Here is a 20,939-nt window from a genome sequence, read left to right on the forward strand (position 1 = left end):
GTGTGGAGGGTGCGTCCATGGGACAAGCACTGGCCTGACCGCTGGCGGTAGGACAGTTTTTTTTCTCTCAAGGACAGGTGCAGTGAGTCTTCAGTCATTGTTCATTGTAGTATTGGTTGGGTGCGGATGTTATAATTTTCATATCCTCTGTGAGTATAGCGAGTACATGGAAGAAACTGATTGTTTCTCTAGAAGACAAGTTGAGTGCATTTAAGTCACTGAGCAAAAATTCTTCAAAATGTTGCTTCAGATTATGGTGTTGGATGTGTTACAGTGGGAGACTGGAAAAAAAAGGGGAAGAATTTCAAAAGTGGTGCTCTACCAGAGCAGAGAAAAACATTGAAAAAATGTGAATACGAAAAAGTAAGTGAAGCACTATTTCTTTGGTTATCTCAACACCGGGAAAAGGGCCTGCCAATATCTGACCCCATTCTGCAGGAAAAGGCTGTGTATTTCCAGAAGAAGTTTAATTAAGGGGATCCTAATTTTCCCGCCAATACTGGGTGGCTTGATCGGTGGAAAAACTGTACGGCATGATGCACCATAATATCTGTGGAGAAAAGTTTCTTTTCGTAAGACATCTGGAATGTTTTCGTTCAATACTGTACAATTGAATTTATAATTCAATAAATAGAGTACAGTAAAACATGTCATTGTTTTAGTACTAGAGTATAGCCTTCCTCTTTGTTTCAATTCATTTTCAAAGTAATTCTGTATTATCCGACATTTTCGGTGATCCGACGTACTCCAGGTCCCGTTTAGGTCGGATAATCGAGACTCTGCTGTATATGAGTGGCAACAGGAGTCACTACAGCTGGCTGTGAGAGGGAGTGGAAGTCAACGTGGCTCTATCAGTTGAATGATGGACTGGATACTGCAGCTGAATAACCACGATTTCGATATATATTTATGGCTGCTTCTTGCACTGTGAACATTCATTGGGTGGGATGCAAACCGCGGCTGCCTTGTTGACGATGCAACTCTAATCACGTCCTCCGGGTATAAATAACGTACAGGTATCATTACGTATATATTATGAACTATATTTAGATTATAATACAGAGTAACTCAATAGTTCGGTAACGTTTGACGATTACCGGCCGAGTTGGCCATGTGGATAGGGGCGAGCGACTGTGAGCTTGCATCCGGGAGATAGTGGGTTCGAATACCACTGTCGGCAGCCCTGAAGATGGTTTCCCATTTTCACACCAGGCAAATGCTGGGGCTGTACCTTAATTAAGGCCACGGTCGCTTCCTTCCAACTCCTAGGCCTATCCTGCCCTATCGTCGCCAAAAGGCCTATCTTTGTCGGTGCGATATAAACCCACTAGCAAACATTTGACGACGCAATACTTCACGGAATATTAGAGGTAGAGAAGTAATAATTGACACACACTACTGGCAAGACCTGGAGTTTTATTTACATCAAAATAAAGTACATAAAATGACAAACAGATGGCGCTGGACAGCAACACGTCAGGGACAAATGGCCACACGTGCTCGGAATGACATGAGGTTTTATTAACACCCACAACGAGTGCACAAACAGGCCAACAGATGGCGCTGAACAGCAATACGTCAGTGATGCCACATAAGACCCGCGTTCGGTATAAAAGGAACTGTCGAGAAAGAGGGCGACAAATGCGCCTGTAATCGTGACATGTTGGCGTTACCAAAAAGGCACTGCTAGTGAAGCTTTATTTCCTTGAAGCTTGATTTACTTTATTTTGGTGTCAATAAAACCCCATGTCATGCCAATCGTGTGTGTCAATTATTACCTCTCTACTTCTAATATTCCGTGAAGTATTGCCTCGTCAAACGTTAACGGTCTTTTGGGTCACTCTGTATGTTACTCATCTTGCGATCATGTCAACCTCACTGATATGGTTAGTCGTCCTTCGGTTCCCAATCTAGCGGATTCGATCCCGGCACTGCTCAGTTGTACATTTAAACGTCCTTAAGTCATGCAAAAACTCACTGTTTTAGAACAAAATGGAAACAAGAAAGGAAACACAATTCCGACAACCGGGTGTCTCTTAAGATGTATAGCGTATGTACGGGGAACTTTTAAAAATATTTTATTATTATTATTATTATTATTATTATTATTATTATTATTATTAGTATTATGTTCTACTGAAAACTTTCACGCTTTACGGAGATTCTGTGTAGTCGCAATTTTTCCCCCACGAGTTGTATTATGCACTGATACGAGGCCATCTTATTAGAGCATTTCAATCTGCCACTGACCTCAGCCAGAATCGAATTCCCCCAAGGTGACTCAGAAAGCCAGCACAACCGTTTTACCGTCTGAGCGACTCTACTACTAACACTACTACTACTACTACTACTACTAATAATAATAATAATAATAATAATAATAATAATAATAATAATAATAATAATAATAATAATAATAATTGTACCGGGAGGTAGACCCCATCGCCGCGCATTCAAATTCAGCGCCTAAAAGAACTCCTCTAATTGGTGAATCAGTGAAACTGAAACTACACCAACTTGGAACTTTAATCAGAAGATGTCACCACAGAAATATAATGTAATTTTGTTATTGTGCAGTTTCCTAACCTGAGTGAATTTCTACTCGTTTTGTTTGACATTCATCAAGAAGTTTGGACATTCTTCCACAGATGAAACCACTAAAAACTATGATCACGCACCCAGGTGCGAAGTGAAAGAACTTATGATTTAAAGGTTTTGTATTTCTAGGTTTTTTTAACTAATTGATATTCATTTAGTTTTGGGTTGGCAATATTTACTTTTTCTTTGCGCCAGTTTTGAATCCAATCAATCACTAATTTCTGTAATTAATTTTCCACCTATCACAGGTTTATTCTCCGATTCAGAGTGTTACTTTTGAAACCTACCAATAAAATTCAGAGGGTGTGTCTTGATTAATTGCGAATGATCTCGAACCTTCCCTGAGGGTTTATAAACTGCGGCTTTTCTCGTTTCTTGGCCAATTGATCGTCATCTTACCGAGTGTGTGTGTCAAAGCAGGAGGTGGACGGCCTTTTCGTCGGCAGCTAGAACTGCTACCAGGTATGGCCACATAATTCCATCTTTCTTGTTGTAGCTACCTCCGCAGTTTAACCCGAGGGAAAGGTCCAATTCATTTGCTATGTAACCTAGCTTTTCTAAAATGTAACTTCTTCCGGCTAATGTAAAAACTTCATAAAATCTTTAACTGTAAATCGGGGATAGAGAGTGAATTGCCCTCTCGAGCTCCCCTTCATCTTGTTTTGAGGTGACTACGTTTTCTAACTGTTTTCCGACTGTAATTCTTTAATGTAATTTCTATACGAGTTACCTCAGTAGTTTGGGAATAGCCCATGTTTCTTCGGCCTAGAGCCCCTTAGGTTTGTTGGTGTTCATATCTAAGAGTGCAAGTTAAGCCTTCATCCATTTTGTATTTCGGGCCAGTTACTTAACCTGTTCTTTTCCGCAAAGGCCCTATAGGTTGGGTACGAGGTACCCCTGTTTCAAATTGTAAGTTGTGCCTTGAAAGGCCAGAGATTGTGAGTTGACATTGCCTTAAGTAGGCTTGAGGAACTGAGAGCCGGTTAGCTCTTTTACAAAATTTTGTAACTGTAAAGTGTGCCTCTGGGGAGGCTAGATATTGTGATTTAGGGAGCAAGTGCTCTGGAATTAGCGGATTTCTGCCCCTCATTAAATGATACCTCTTCCTTTTGTAAAATTGTAAAACTAGGGGCTTAAAGCCCAAAGAGTTAAGGTTCTGAATCTTTGATTTTTCCCTATCTTGTTTAATGATTGCTACTTGTACCTGTAATAATGTCATTAAAAATTGTTAAGTTTGAAGTTCTGAAAATATAATCTTCAGTTTAAGTTTTAAATTCAATTTTTGACATTGTAGTTAGACCCATTCACCTCGGCACCTTCTTTCGCCTCTGCTTTCCACGGAAACCCCCGGAACAATAATAATAATAATAATATATGGCGTAGGGATGTGGCGAACCCATCGCCCAGTGGGAAACCACTGCAATCAGCCACCCGAGTATTGGCGGGAAAACCATAACTATTCGGGTAAGGAGGAAATGCAGCCGGATAACATCTTGAGGCCCTCCAGGGCTAACAACCTTGGTTGTATTCAGAATGAGCAATTTGCTCCAAGCTAAGCTAAAGCTTCTCAAGCAAGATGGTAAAACAAAGACATGAATTTAATACCCCAGGTGGCAACTTTTCAAAGAAATCCACCGTCGCCGACAAGCGACGCATGCATTCCGTTCGGATTCCGGGGGAGATGCAACATCATGTTAAAGGCGAGTCGGAGCGTCTTGGAAATCCTGAACAGTCACGAAAACTGAAACCCATATCTAAGACTTTTTTGGCAACGTTCAACATAAACAGTCTAATACAAACTGTTAAGATGAAACAGCTGACCAATGGCCTCCACGAAAATAAAATCGCCGTAATGGCTCTGCAAGACACTCGCTTCACATACGAAGATAGGTTTGAATCTGAAGGGTACGGTTCTTCAAGAGCAGATACCGTAAGAAAGTAATGTAAAACACCCCTACCTTCGGTACAGCTTTTGCTGTCAACACCAAAATCCTTAGGTCAGTCTCAAATTTTGAAGCTGTTAATTATAGGTTATGCATACAATCCCTGCATATACGCTAGTCAATGCACATGCTCCAGCTAATGAACAAAACAAAAAAGACCTGGAAGGCACAGATAGATTCTGGAACGTCCTGGATGCCACTTTACCGAAAATTACTGTCAAGATCCTAATGGGTGATTTTAATGCACAGGTAGGACGTGAACGGAAAAACAGGAAAGTTGTTGGGCTCTACCCAGAACACACACGAACCAACAAGAATGGAGAACGCCTCGTTGAACTATGTGATAACCATAACCTCCAACTGATGTCAACACACTTTTGTCACTTTGCAAGAAAACAGATGACGTGGAGATGCCCAAACAAAACAATAGGAGAATTTCAAATAGACCATGTTGCTATATCTCTAAGATACAGTCCGGAAATCATGAACGTTGCTGTAAAAACGGGAATAAACCTACACTCAGATCACTACGTATCAGTAATCAAGTTACGGCCAATCCCTCACAACAAAAATAAGAACGAACCTACCATAATTCGCATTGACACAAGAAAGCTCAGAGAAAGAGAGAATGAATTCAAAGAACTTGCCCAACCAGTGGAAAAAGACTTCAAAAGCACGAGAAAGCAGATGATACTAGCTGCAAAAGGAGTGGCCGAAATCAAGAAGAGGAAGAAGCACGCGTGGTGGAACGATAACTGCGAGAAGACCTTAGGGGATCGTCTGAATGCCTGGAAAAAGTATTACACCTCGAGAAAAGAAGATGATTGGAAGATGTACAAAACACAACAAGCACAAACAGCAAAAATAATAAAACAAGAATATTTCAGGAATTTTAAAAAGAAGGTACAAGGATACAAGGCACCTTCCCTTTGCTTTCTAAGGAAAGATGGAACTCTTGCAACATCAAATGAAGAGAACTGAGAAATCTAAGTATTTTAACGACTTTCTAAACTGTGAAAAACCAGCCAACCCCATCAAAACAAAACAAACCAGTGAGCCAAAACCTGCCGTCTTCTCCACCAAATTGCAATGAAATAAAATGCCACATGAAGAGATTGAAAAATAACAAGGTTGCTGGTGAAGACTCCATGATTGCGGAACTGTGGAAACATGCCCCGGAAGAAGCAATTGATATCCTACACCAAACCATTGAAGATATATGGGAAAAAGAACAACTACCAGAAGACTGGAATCTAGCCTTGATCCAACCTTTACACAAGAAAGGAAATATAAGCGATGTGAACAATTACCGTGTAATTTCTCTTCTGTCAGTAGCCTACAAGATCCTGTCACTATCCATCCTTGAAAGGCTAGAACAGCAAGTAGAATACAAACTCGGGAATACCAAGCAGGTTTTCGGAAAGGCCGATCAAGTGGAGAACAAATACTTAACCAAAAAACCATAATAAGATACCATATGCTGAGAGGTCGAACCTATGTATCTACATTTGTAGACTTCAGGAAAGCATACGACTCCATCGACCGTGATGTGTTGCTTAACATCCTTGCAGAAATGGGAGTCGATGAGAAACTGCTGGCGATAATAAGGGCAACATTAACTAATACAAAATCCAAAGTAAAATTCCAAGGATGTCTCTCTGAACCCTTTGAGATCAAGACAGGTGTTCGACAGAGAGATGGTCTGTCACCTCTTTTGTTCAACTGCGTACTAGAGAAGGTAATACAGGAGTGGCGAAAGACGTTAAAAGAAAGTAACCTTTACAAACCCATAAGGATTGGGACAAAGAAAAACGGAGTGGAAATAGATTGCTTAGCGTTCGCTGATGATAAGCCCTTATGACAGAAAATTTCGAAAGTGCAACAGAACAGATCAATGTGTTGACGGGAGTAGCAGAACAAACAGGTTTACAACTTTCCTTTCAAAAGACAGAAGTAATATCAAATATCAAAGATGATACGGCACAACTAAATATCAAATATGGAACGATAAACCGTGTTAGTAAATTTAAATACCTTGGGGAATGGATTCAGCAAAATGAACTTGATAAAGAGGCCATAGCAGCAGGAATCAAGAAAATAGAAGTCACTTTCCAAACCACCGCAACATATACAACAAAAAGTGCTTTTCCCTTAACACAAAAATTCGTCACTACAACACTGTCATCAAACCAGTATCGCTGTATGCATCTGAATGCCTTATCCTGTCCGAGAAATGTTTGCTTGCTGATTTAGAGAGGAAAGAAAGAAAGAACCTACACTCTAAGATAGAGAAAATCACGGACACTGCGTAAAGGCAGAGTTCGCTTCTACGGTCATATACGACGGATGATCGACTCTCGATGGACGAAACGTATCTTCAGTATATTTGACTCCAAACAAAAAACGGCAATGCCATGGTACGTTAATGTCAAGAAAGATCTTAAAGAAATGGGCCTACAAGCAGAAGATGCACAAGACCGAAATCTTTTCAGAGCAGCCATCAAGACTTTTGAGACTTTTCCGGGACGAAAAACGGGCAACTGGTGCGAAATGGACAAAAGAACGTCGTGCTAAGCACAGTGAGCTGATGAAGACGATGTGGATCAAGCGAAAAATGAACAAATGCCAGAATGTAAAGTGAGGCTTATCGTGATCCCTAGTTGGCCGATTAGCGAAGTTGAATAATAATAATAATAATAATAATAATAATAATAATAATAATAATAATAATAATAATCATCATCATCATCATCATCATTCGGGAGAAAAATGAAAACTTTCACCCACTATATAACTTGTAAATAACGCCATTAAATTGTACAGGAAGCTCACCATCAGGTCATGAAATACATGGAGAATGGGAAGGGTGTATTCTTCCAGATTTCCAAGATATCCTCCCGGAATATTAAAATATTCCTCGAAGGGAGCTTAACTCAAATTCTGCACGGGGATTGTATCCCAGGGATATCATGTACGAAGAATGGCAAGCTAAATCCTGTCGTAAACCAACATATTGTACCGAATACCAAACAGGCTGCTGACTAGAGCACAGGTGTTTCCAGTGTAGACATCCAACCGCAACATGCAAATCAGAACGCGCCATCACTGTCATGCGCTGCGAATGCTCTCTCTATGCTAGACTAAATTTTCGCCGCAGTTCTGCAGCTGAGTACATTTGAATGATTTAGAGAGAATCTAACCTTCCTAGGGCAACCACTTCACATACACTGTTATTTCTTGTAAAAGGCTCAGGATACCAAAGTCAACAGTTCTGTGTCCTTAGTGTGAGTGAATTCTGCCTGATAAACTGTGTGGGTATAGTGTCAGTACAGTAAGCGTGTTTGTAATCAACAGGGTATAGGTTAGCTTACAAAGTGAACACGACTTGTGTAGTAAATGACAACCAGGTTTTCAGCTGAGTTCATGTGTGTTACACTACATGTCGCACAATAATAATAATAATAATAATAATAATAATAATAATAATAATAATAATAATAATAATAATAATAATAATAATGTATTCAACAGCTGACTGAAGTTGCTCTCCAACAGTGGGATAATCTGGTTCAAAGCAAGTTGGATTCCTTGGTACCGTGAGTCGCTCATCGGGTTCAAGCATGTCTCAGTATCCGATGTGACTATACACGGAATTGATCTGCCACACATTGAACAGTAATTTTGCGTTCATAATCCTTCATTATGAAGCCTTCGTGGCTCAGATGGCACCGCGCCGGCCACTCACCGCAGGGTCCAATGGTTCAAATCCCGGTCACTCCATGTAAGGTTTGTGCTGGACAAAGAGGAGGCAGGACGGTTTTTCTCCGAGTATTCCGGTTTTTCCTGTCATCCTTCATTCCAGCAAGACTCTCCAATATTATTTCATTTGTCAGTCATTTATCACTGACCCAGAGGAGTGAGACAGGCTTTGGCAGCCAGCACAGGCGGGCTTTATTCATTCCATACCTGACACGGTTGAAAATGGAAACAGGCTGTGGATATTCATTAATAATAATCAACAATATGTACGTCCGGCTCCATGGCTAAATGGTTAGCGTGCTGTCCTTTGGTCACATGGGTCCCGCGTTTGACTCCCGGCAGGGTCAGGAATGTTAACCATCATTAGTTAATTTTGCTGGCACGGGGGCTGCGTGTATGTGTCGTCTTCATCATCACTTCAACCCCCATCATGACGCGCAGGTCGCCTACCGGCGTCAAATCAAAAGATCTGCACCTGGCGAGTCGAACTTGTCCCTGGACACTCCCGTCACTAAAAGCCATACGCCATTTCATTACATTTCAACAATATGTAGAAATCAAAACAATTATGTGATCACTTTTACGGAAACGAAGCTGTTTATTCTATTGGGATTCATTATTTATATATTTCATTTACATGGTATTGAATACTTAATGTGTGTATTTGCTTAACGGGGCCGATGACCATGATATTTGATCACTTAAAACCATCATCATCATCATCATCATCATCATCATCATACATGCTTAATGTTCAGTTCAACTGTTAATGGTCTTACCAGATGGCAGGGTGCAGGAATTTAGATCCGTAGGAGTTGCTTAACGAGCCAGAGTGCTAAATTCCACAGATCTCGTCCGAGGTCGAACTTGTTATCTTTTGAAGAGAAAGACAAAGACTCTGGAGAGGGGGTATGATAATGAGTGCCATGGTATATTATATAGTATACTATTACTAAGTTCGAATGTAACAATATTTCTTCTTTTCTTCACAGAGGTTTATGCCCTGCACTAATCTCAGAATATCAATTTGCCTAGAACACATCAATGGCATTAATTGGTGATGAATATTGGCTCGTTTTAGGAGCTATATCCTGCTTTCTATTATCCCCGTGTACAATCATCAGATTGTTTCAGAGGACCAAACATAGAAGTCATCGGCCTATGTGTACTCATGAGTGTGTGAAAAGTGTACAGTAACCTGCTTTACTATAGGAAATATGGGAATATAACTGCAAAATCAAAAATATATACAGTTAAAAACTCTTGGCAGAGTTCGAAATTGATACGGAGCCTCCCGGCCGGAACTCTAGGTAAAGCAATAATTGTAAAACAATTCTGAAGCGTAATGTCTTACAATCAGCCAGCACATAAATAGCAATAAGTACAGGGGGAGATGAAAGTTGCCAGAATATTCTCCCAGTGGGAAGGACATCATTAGTAAAATCGAATCTCAGTCACCTTACTTTGGATGTCCAGGTTGAGTGTGATGAGGTCGATCTTCTAGTCTGGAGGGGTCGGGTTCAGTTTCAAGTGGGTGAGGGACGTCATTTTGAATCATCCATTTAGTTGTAAATTTCTCAATAGGGATGTTCATTATTTTTACGTCAATTTTGATGGATAATCCCCTATCACTTGTGCACACTTCTGAAGAGTTTACTCCGAGAAGACATTCCCTAAATTATTTCTTAGGAAAGAAGAATAACGTCCTTGAATTAAAAAGTGTAGTATTTTCGTGTCATACGCACTCGGAAATTGATTTAAATTATATGCATGTAGGACATGTTTTGATTTCAGTAATTCAAGTTTTTTATTTTTATTTCTTCGAGAACCATCAGCTGTTAACATGTTTTTAAAGTTACCTTACGTCGCACTGACACAGATAAGTCTTATTGCGACGATGGGACAGGAAAGGTCTAGGAGTGGGAAGTAAGCGGCCGTGGCCTTAAGTAAGGCAGAGCCCCCAGCATTTTCCTGGTGTGATAAAAAGGAACAGCGGAAAGATATCCTCATGGATGCCGGTAGCGGGGTTCGAACCCACTATTTCTCGAATGCGAGCTCACAGCTGCATGCCCCTAACCGCACGGTCAAATCACAAGTTCCTTAACAATTTTAACTATCAGAATTAGCAAATATAGCGTTACGTGGGAAAAGAGCTAATAGATAATGCAAGGGTTTGAAATAAATAAGACATTACAACATATAACGCCGCAGAAAAGACAAATATATTAGAAGTTTTTATTTTACAAGTTATGTTTCATTCCTTCCTCTACCAGTTTCAGGTACTTACGTTTGTTCTTCCTGAGTACGAACAAATTCTACACATTCTATTCCACTACCTCTACGATGAAAGGTATCTTTCTTTCTTTCTTTCTTTCTTTCTTAATCTGCTTACCCTCTAAGGTTGGTTTTTCCTCGGACTCAGCGAGGGATCCCACCTCTACCGCCTCAAGGGCAGTGTCCTGGAGCGTGAGACATTTGTTTTTTGTTATTTGCTTTACGTCGCACCGACACAGATAAGTCTTATGGCGACGATGAGGCAGGAAGGGTCTAGGAGTGGGAAGGAAGCGTCCGTGGCCTTAATTAAGGTACAGCACCAGCATTTGCCTGGTGTGAAAATGGGAAACCACGGTAAACCATCTTCAGGGCTGCCGACAGTGGGGTTCGAACCCACGATCTCCCGAATACTGGATACTGGCCGCACTTAAGCGACTGCAGCTATCCAGCTCGGTGCGTGAGACATTGGGTCGGGGATACAACTAGGGAGGATGACCAGTACCTCGCCCAGGCTGCCTCACCTGCTATGCTGAGCAGGGGCCTACCGGGGGGATGGGAAGATTGGAAGGGATAGACAAGGAAGAGGGAAGGAAACGGCCGTGGCCTTAAGTTAGGTACCATCCCGCCATTTGCCTGGAGGAGAAGTGAGAAACCACAGAAAACCACTTCCAGGATGGCTGAGGTGGGAATCGAAACCACCTTTACTCAGTAGAACTCCCGATTCTGAATAGACCACGTTCCAGCCCTCGTACCACTTTTCAAATTTCGTGACATAGCCGGGAATCGAACCCGGACATCCGGGGGTGGCAGCTAATCACACTAACCACTACACCACAGAGGCGAACAAAAGGTATCATGAAACCATTTAATAATTAATTTCGTGTGGCTATTACTAGCCGAGTGCAGCCCTTGTAAGGCAGACCCTCCGACGAGGGTGGGCGGCATCTGCCATGTGTAGGTAACTGCGTGTTATTGTGGTGGAGGATAGTGTTATGTGTGGTGTGTGAGTTGCAGGGATGTTGGGGACAGCACAAACACCCAGCCCCCGGGCCATTGGAATTAACCAATTAAGGTTAAAATCCCCGACCCGGCCGGGAATCGAACCCGGGACCCTCTGAACCGAAGGCCAGTACGCTGACCATTCAGCCAACGAGTCGGACATGAAACCATAATAACTATAATTAAACTGATATACACATTAATGATAATTTGTGATATCCCTGTTTATGACCAAATTCTTTTTTTTTTGCTAGGGGCTTTACGTCGCTCCGACACAGATAGGTCTTATGGCGACGATGGGATGGGAAAGGCCTAGGAGTTGGAAGGAAGCGACCGTGGCCTTAATTAAGGTACAGCCCCAGCATTTGCCTGGTGTGAAAATGGGAAACCACGGAAAACCATCTTCAGGGCTGCCGATAGTGGGATTCGAACCTACTATCTCCCGGATGCAAGCTCACAGCCGCGCGCCTCTACGCGCACGGCCAACTCGCCCGGTATGACCAAATTCAACAATAAAATAAGTTTCTCAAAGATAATTTTCTACATTTAAAAAAATGACTGGGGCGTATTTGCCTCAGTGTACCACAAGGGTAACAAATTGGCAGTATTTCAGGGCAGTAAACTGCCACTTGAAATCGGTTTCTTACATTTATTAGACATTATATCTATACAGAGCCATTTCTAGGATCACAAAAATGAAATTTTAGCATGGTATTACTTTTTATGTACAGCCTCAAATTGTTGTGACTGTTGAGTTTCACCATGTGCTCGGCTAATGCCTGGGTATTAGCGAGACACATAATAGCTTGAAACTTTTCATATAATGATCCATTACAGCTCTTACTTTACAGGCAGGATCATGCAATGTGCTGCCCTGTCTGGTTGAGCAGCATTGTTTGAAAAATGCAAGTACTTCCTAATTTCTTCAAATCGATGAACAGGCATCACTCGAGCCACAAAATGAACTGATCAATCGCGTTATATTCGTTATACACTGAAGAAAATGGAAATTGCAACACCCAGAAGGAGTGGTGCTACATTGCTGCAATTGAACATGCAGGACGAGTGTTCGGTTGTGTTTCGATGGTTACACTTTCAGGTCCCTCTGACCGCAAGTTTGGACAACAATCAATACAGGATATGCCCACCACGAGCTGCAATACATTGATGAATTCGTCGAGGCATGGAGTCAATAAGGCCCTGGATCGCTTCCTGAGGAATTGTGGCCTATGCTTGCTGCACTGCACGGGTCAGTTGTTTCAGAGTTGTGGGCGGCTGAGGACGGTTGGCCAGTTGTCGACCCATCATGTCCCACACATGCTCAATAGGACTGAGGTCAGGTGATCTGGCGGGCCATTCTAAGGTTGTGATGTCGTGGATAGCTTCTCTGGAGATGCGTGCAGTGTGAACCCGGGCATTGTCCTGCTGAATAATCCCATTAGCAATGTTCGCCGTCATAGGGACGGATTGAGTACCCTATCAACGTACTGTCGAGCAGTCATTGTGCCCTCAACAAGCACTAATTGTGATTTCACCGGGCGAGTTGGCCGTGCGCGTAGAGGCGCGCGGCTGTGAGCTTGCATCCGGGAGATAGTAGGTTCGAATCCCACTATCGGCAGCCCTGAAGATGGTTTTCCGTGGTTTCCCATTTTCACACCAGGCAAATGCTGGGGCTGTACCTTAATTAAGGCCACGGCCGCTTCCTTCCTACTCCTAGGCCTTTCCTATCCCATCGTCGCCATAAGACCTATCTGTGTCGGTGCGACGTAAAGCCCCTAGCAAAAAAATGTGATTTCACATTAAAGCCAATAGCTCCCCAGACCATAATGCTTGATGTTGGCCCTGTGTGCCTCTCGACAATAAGATCTGGGCGGCCCCTCTCCCCGGTACGTCGGCGCACATGATTCCGGCGATCACTGCGGGCAAGGCAGAAGCGCAATTCATCACTAAAGACGACCCTATGCCATTCGTCGACCCACGTCGATCTTTCTCGACACCCGGCCAGCCTTACACTTCGCTGTTGTGGGGTCAATGGAACACCTGTAGGGACACGGGCTCATAAGCCAGCTGCACGCATGCGATTACCAACTGTTTGTTGTGTAATGTGGGGTGCCACAGATGCTCGAATTTTCGCTGCTATTGCATGGGGTTCCATCCGTGCCATCCGAATGATGCGGCGATCCTCTCTCACAGTTGTCTGTTGCGCTGGGCCTGTGCCAGGTCTACGAGTGTGGGTACCTTCATTTGACCACTGCTGCCATACACGTTGTATCGTAGATGCCTGTCGGCCAACACATGCAGCGACAGTCCTTAGCGATAATCCAGCCTCACACAGCCCAATTATCCGAGCCCTCTCAAATGGCGACAGTTCTTGGTAGCGTCCTCTTCTCTGTTGTCGAGGCATGTTTGACGGTGAACACTTCACTACACAGACTGCAAGTCAAATACGCTACACCAGAGTCCGTATACTGGAGTTGATTCCTCCGCGACCAATCACGTGGGTAGACCTGCAGCAACAATCCAATGGGTCTCAAACTTAGATCCTTTACATACCTGCATGTCATCGTCCCATATCTTGAAAATCAACACAAACGACCAATGCATTCATGGTGTAGCAATTTCCATTTTCTTAAGTGTATTCCTGCCCAGAAAGTCTGTCAATTCTGTACAGGTAATATCAAGAACAGAATCCATTTGCAGAGTATAACAAGTAGTTCCCTGAATTATATTGTCAACCATCACAGTGAAGTAATTTACAGAAAGGAAAATGTCAAATGGCCTAAGTACACAACCATTTTCTTTCATGTTGAAAAGTAGGGCTTTCCCAGGCTACAATCGTTATCACTGTTCAATTTCCATTGCTGGTAACGCCTCGACAACATGAAATCGGGTACACAAATTTCACATTCAGAATGTACTTTAGGGACCGAATTTACACGAATGGGTTCTTTAATCAACATTTATTTTTTCATGGAGAAGAATGTTGCACTTCAGAACTCTCCCTTGTATTGTGTGTGTGTGTGTGTGCGGCATCACTTTCTATGAAAAACTAGTCTTCTCCATCGAGGGGGAATCATCTTCACATTCACTGCTCTCGACTTTCTTTTTACAAGTTGCTTTACGTCGCACCGACACAGACAGGGACAGGAAAGAGCTAGGAGTGGGAAGGAATCGACCGTGGCTGTAATTAAGGTACATCCCCACTATTTGCCTGATGTGGAAATGGGAAACTACGGAACACCATCTTCAGGGCTGCCGGCAGTGAGGTTCGAACCCAATATCTCCCGAATACTGGACACGTGCCGCACTTAAGCGACTGCAGCCATCGAGCTCGGTGCTCTCGAGTTGTAAAACCTTAACTATTCCCTCATCGGTTACAATAAATTCATGGCATTTATTAACTTAACCTTTGTGGTTTTCTTTCTTATAGTTTAGGTTGAAGTGAAGAGCTACAACCCTAGTGATTTTTTAGGACAGATGCTAATACCAGGAAAATTTAACTGACATGATCTCTGAACTGGAAGATATTCGTGAAAGTTTTATGAGACGCTAATTCTATTAAATTGATTGTATACTTAAGTAACAGGCAAGGATGACATTTTAAAAGAACTGTAAAAATGATGGTGTAGTTTTGGTGTTCTTATATGACATTTAGGATATATTTTATTTTAATTAAGAACACATACTATATTTCTATTGAGCTATGTTAAGATCTATGGTGTGTGATGTGTAAAATTAAGTAAAGAGGTCCAAGAGGTAATTGGTAGGAAGAGAGAGAAAAACACTGAGGAAAAGGACAGCAAGTTCCTCGAAACATGTACGATGTATGAGATGATAAAAAATAATTACACATAAACAACTCTAAGTATTGACAAGGCTGACTTATAATTATGAAAGTTATATTTATTGCAGTAGAAATTTATGGTAGTCATAACATTTTCCGTAAAGCAATAAGAAACAACTCTCTCAAATATTTTGGGCAGTGTTCGTGGGAATATTTTGGTCATTACATAATAAATATAACATCCATGTTGTGCGGCTTTGTAAACTAATCTGCCAATTTTATCTACGTAGGGGTGACAATACACCATATTCTTACTTCTATGGTATATACAATTATATATCTATATATATAAAATAACATGTCCTGACTGACTGACTGACTGACTGACTGATTCATCATCGCCGAGCCAAAACTACTGGACATAAAGAAATGAAATTTTGGGGATATATTCATATTAAGATGTAGGTGCTCGCTAAGAGAGGATTTTTGGATATTCCGTCTCTAAAGGGGTGAAAAGGGGGGTTAATTTTTAAAATGAGAATATCTGTACCTCAAAAACGTGAAGGTTTAGAGTAATAAAAATTGGCATTTAGAATCTTCTTCAAATAAAAAGCAAACACGTATTTTTTTTGTTTTCAGAAAATCCCAATAGGAGGGGTGAAAAAGGGTGAAAATGTGTTAAAATGGGTTGAATGCCTTTAATCAGGATACCGATACTTATATCAAAGAAAATGAAGATATTACAGACCTGAAAATTGGTACTTTTGATCTCTTTTAAAAATAAAGAAACACGTATTTTTTGTTTCCAAAAAATACAATTAATGGGAGGGTGAAAAGGGGGTGAATTTTTAAAATGAGTGAATCTATATCTCCAAACTTTTAAAGTTTGCAAATGTAAAAATTGGTATTTAGAATCTTCATTAAAAATAAAGAAACACGTATTCTTTAGTTTTCGGAAAATCGCAATAGGAGGAGTGAAAAGGGGTGAAAAAAGGTTTGAATGCCTTCAATGAGGCTACTTATATCTCAGAAACTGAAGATATTACAGACCTGAAAATTGGTGTTTGGGATCTCCTTTAAAAATAAAGAAACATGTATTTTTTTGTTTATGGGAAATCCAATTAATGGGTGGGGGGGAGTGAAAAGGGGGTGATTTTTTAAAATGAGTGTATCTATATCTCAAAACTTTTAAAGTTTATAGATGTAAAAATTGGTATTTAGAATCTCCTTTAAAAATAAAGAAACACGTATTCTTTAGTTTTCGGAAAATCCCAATAGGAAGGGTGTAAAAGGGTGAAAGAAGGGTTGAATGCCTTTAAGGAGGCTACTTATATCTCAGAAACTGAAGATATTACAGACCTGAAAATTGGTAATTGGGATCTTCTTTAAAAATACAGAAACACGTATTTTTTGTTTTTGGAAAATCCAATTAATGGGAGGGGGAGTGAAAAGGGGGTGTGTTTTTAAAATGAGTGTATCTACATCTTAAAACTTTAAAATTTACAGATGTAAAAATTGGTAGTTAGAATCCCCTCTAAAAAGAAAGGAACACGTATTTTTTTTTTCCTGTAAATCCCAATAGGAAAATCCAATTAATGGCGGTTAAACATGAATGACAAATTGGGGTGAATTTTTTGAAAGACAATATCTACAGAATATCTTAGAAACGTAAAATGTTACAGACGTAAAAAGTGGGTGTTTGTAATCTCGTGTAAATGTAAAGAAACATAGGTGATTTGTTTTTGGAAACTCCACTTAAGGGGAACTCAAAAGGGGTGAAATTTTAAAATGAGGATTTTTACAGTATATCTAAAAAACTTAACATATTACAGAAGTGTAAAATGGTATTTTTATCTCTATTAAGCATAAAGAAACGTGTATTTTTAGTTTTCGGAAATCCACTTGGGTGGAGGGGGAGGGGGGTAAAAGTGACTGAAAATGGTGTTGAATTCTTTTAATTAGGCTACTGATATCTCAAAAATGAAGATGTTACAGACGTGAAATTTGATATTTGCAATCTGCTTTAAAAGTAAAGAAACACGTATTCTCAGAAAATCCAATGAAGGGGGAGGGGTTTAAGAATTGAAAAATTAATTGATTTAATTGTATGAGAATACATACATCTAATAAAAACTAAAGTTGTTACAGACGTGAAAATTCGTATTTGGATCTCCTTTAAAAACAATGAAAAACGCGTTTTGGGGGGGGGGGGTTGGACCCATCTTGGACGGCGGGAGTGTAAAGGAGTTGAATTCCTTTCATGAGGACACATAAATCAAAAACTGAAGAAGTTAGAGTCGTGATAATTGGTATTTAGAAGATCCTTTACTATTAAAGAAACAAGTATTTTTTGCGGGAAAATTCACTTGGGGGGGGGGGGGGAGTTAGTGTGGAATGAAGTGAAAAAGTAGATTATTTTTATGGGGATATATCTCAAAACTGAAGGTAATAGACGTGAACATTGGTGTTTGGAATCTCCCTTAAACATTAAGAAACAAGCCTTCTTTTAATTTTTTGGTGGGGGGGGTTGTCGGTAAATAAACTTAACGGCGGTGGGGTGTAGAAGGTGGTGAGACTAATTGATCTTACTGTTATTAATGTACTTATAAGGATCCTCCGTTGCTCAGGCGGCAGCGCGCCGGCCTCTCACAGCTGGGTTCCGTGGTTCAAATCCCGGTCACTCCATGTTTCATTCGTGCTGGACAAAACGGAGGCGGGACATGTTTTTCTCCGGATACTCCGGTTTTCCCTGTCATCAGCCATTCCAGCAACACATAATAATAATAATAATAATAATAATAATGTTCCGGACCGTCGTCAAATGGGCGGACCGCGCTGGAAACGGCTCCTGGACGGGTAATGACTAAGAATGCAGTCCGCCCGCGGGTTCAGTGCCGCCAAGGCACCCAATATGACACCACGCCGGATCTCCTGAAGGATTTTATCTATGTTAAAAATGATTTTAGGAAAAGATGGCAAAGATTTACGGACCCAACTGACCGGGAAGAATACCTGAGCCTAGCCCGGGAGGTACGAAATCGATTACTGGAAAGGAAGATTGAAAAATGGAGGAAACGTGCCGTAAAATAATAGAAAACGAGTCAGATCTAGAATTTTGGTGGATTCTTGCAGAGAACGAGTCAGATCGCGAATTTCGGCGGATTATATATCTAAAACAATAAGCATTCAGTTATAAATTTCAGTATAACACCGTAGCGCAGCACGGGTATCTTGCTAGTATATATATCGGGTGGTACAGCTGCCCCTATTTATCCCGAACATATGCAACCAGCTGGGAAGAAAATATATCTTACACAACGTCTTACAACAATTTTATGTGAAGTTACAGTAGCCCGATATAGACTTCCCGCACATTGCAAAAACGATACAAGAGGCAGCAAATGAGGCCATTTCTTAAACACTGTACAATTTTATGTAGAACGGAGTGCAATACTCCATTCATTTTTACGAATATTACTGTCCTGCACAAACCATAGCCACTCCTATAGCTGTCGTTAGAGAATTGCGCACCTAATTGGTCCAAGAGGTCATTTAGAAAAGCATGGTGGCTGTATTATAGGAAACGTGATGGGTTAGGACCAAGTACGGACATGTCAACTCACCACCATTTTGTATAGTCTCGTCACATCAAAACTTATAGAAACGTGTTTTATACAGTATTGTATCATTTATGACACTCAAATTCTGCACAGCAGATGTGATAACTTATGCCAAGTAATTCCTACCGTTAGAGCGTTCAAAAAGATATAAAATCGGTCCATCAGTAACTTTTCGAAGCGAGAACTTTCGCTCTTCTCGTGAATACAGAGTTATAAAGGTTTATTTTTCTTTGTGCGGGGGAAGTAGCTGCGTGGATTTATGTACGTGGATAATCTACTTGTAGCAGAGAAGTTTCAACCCTCCTTGAGACATGCCTTTTTTAATTTTCATTCCGTACTCGCCTAGGCATCCTCTACGAAGCCTTGATTTTTCCGAACTTTCAGATATTCTTCTAAGCAAGTTATTATTTATTTATTTATTTATTTATTTATTTATTTATTTATTTATTTATTTATTTATTTATTTATTTATTTATTTGGAAACCAAAAACAGCGAGAAGTCGAATTACAGAGTTTCGCAATGAAAAATATGTTTACAATCGCGTAGCACAGTGCAAACCTAAAAAAGGAAAATCATGATTGAAGTAGCGGAAGAAAATTAAAAACTAACAAAATAACTGCAGTGACACAACAATTAACAATTAACGATAAAAAGAACGATGAAAATTAAAGATTGAAAGTAAAACGAATAGAAGTTACAGCTAGGCACAATAATATAAATGCAGATATAACACGTACGTAATGGTATAGTGCTGTACAAAATAAGTAAATAAATAAATAAATAAATATTACATTATGTACAATAGAGGGGACAGCAATGAGGAGAGAAAAAGGGAATATGAAGGAAATGAGCTACGTTAAGTTCAGAAAGGGTCGATTAAAGGAGGCATACAAAGAAAAATACGTCCAAGTTCCTGCCAGATGATAAAGAGTTAAGCAGGGTTGGAATGCGGATAAATAAAGTACTTTGAAAAAAAAGAGGCGGGAATAATGAATATGAAAGGGTTGATTTATCTTGCTTTTGCAAGTTGGGACATGTCGGGAAAAGATGGATACAGGTGCAGGAGAACGAAATAAACAGTTAACAGCGTTATATAGGAATCTACGGTGGCTACTTTCCTGCGAGTAGATAACGGGTGAAGGTTTAACTAATCCCATATCTGTTTGCTGCTCAAGTTTCGACAATCAGATTCTCTGGCTCTAACAATGGCACAGAAGAATGACTCCACGTGGTCAATGTGATTCAGATTAGTGGTTGAATAGGTAAACCAAATGGGAGGCGATAATTCAGTAATCGGTAGGATGCAAGTTACATAGTAGGCTCTGAGAGCGTGGGTATCAGTGATGTCAGAAAATAGACATAATAAATATCGCCACATAAACACCGATTATAAATAAATGTATTGTGAATATCACTTGAAACATTACGCAACACTCATTCCACCAAGGAACAGGTACATCTCTATCGTAGGGCATGGCTGAAACTATACGGGTTTAACCGACATGATTCCTTAGTACACTGTGGTGTCTGCAGCAAGGTAAACCTGTCTGCACATTCGAGTCCAGAACTTGTAAAATACAAGAGTTTCGAAGCGATAGCGTAGATTATTCCATTAGTGTATAGTTACGAGATCTACTGTTTGTCACCTGGAATGGCTACATGGTACTAATCGCGACCAGCATATTGTCGTTTGCAGAGATTGGGAGATCGAATCTAGTTAGGAAGTTTTCAATTCATTTTTATATTTTTCTCCTACAGGTATTCGTAATTAAGTTTTTACTAAGTCTCGAAAGACATTTTTAACCTTTACTAACTACGCATGTATAAGAAAGGAATAATAACATGCGACTTTCATATGGCAAACGCCCACAACGAACTCCCGGTCTAGAAAGCCAAGAATAACGACCAAGAGTATTCGATGTGCTGACCACACAACACCTCATAATCTGCAGGCCTTCGGA

The sequence above is a fragment of the Anabrus simplex genome, chromosome 2, assembly GCF_040414725.1.
Source record: "Anabrus simplex isolate iqAnaSimp1 chromosome 2, ASM4041472v1, whole genome shotgun sequence".
NCBI classification, from domain to species: domain Eukaryota; kingdom Metazoa; phylum Arthropoda; class Insecta; order Orthoptera; family Tettigoniidae; genus Anabrus; species Anabrus simplex.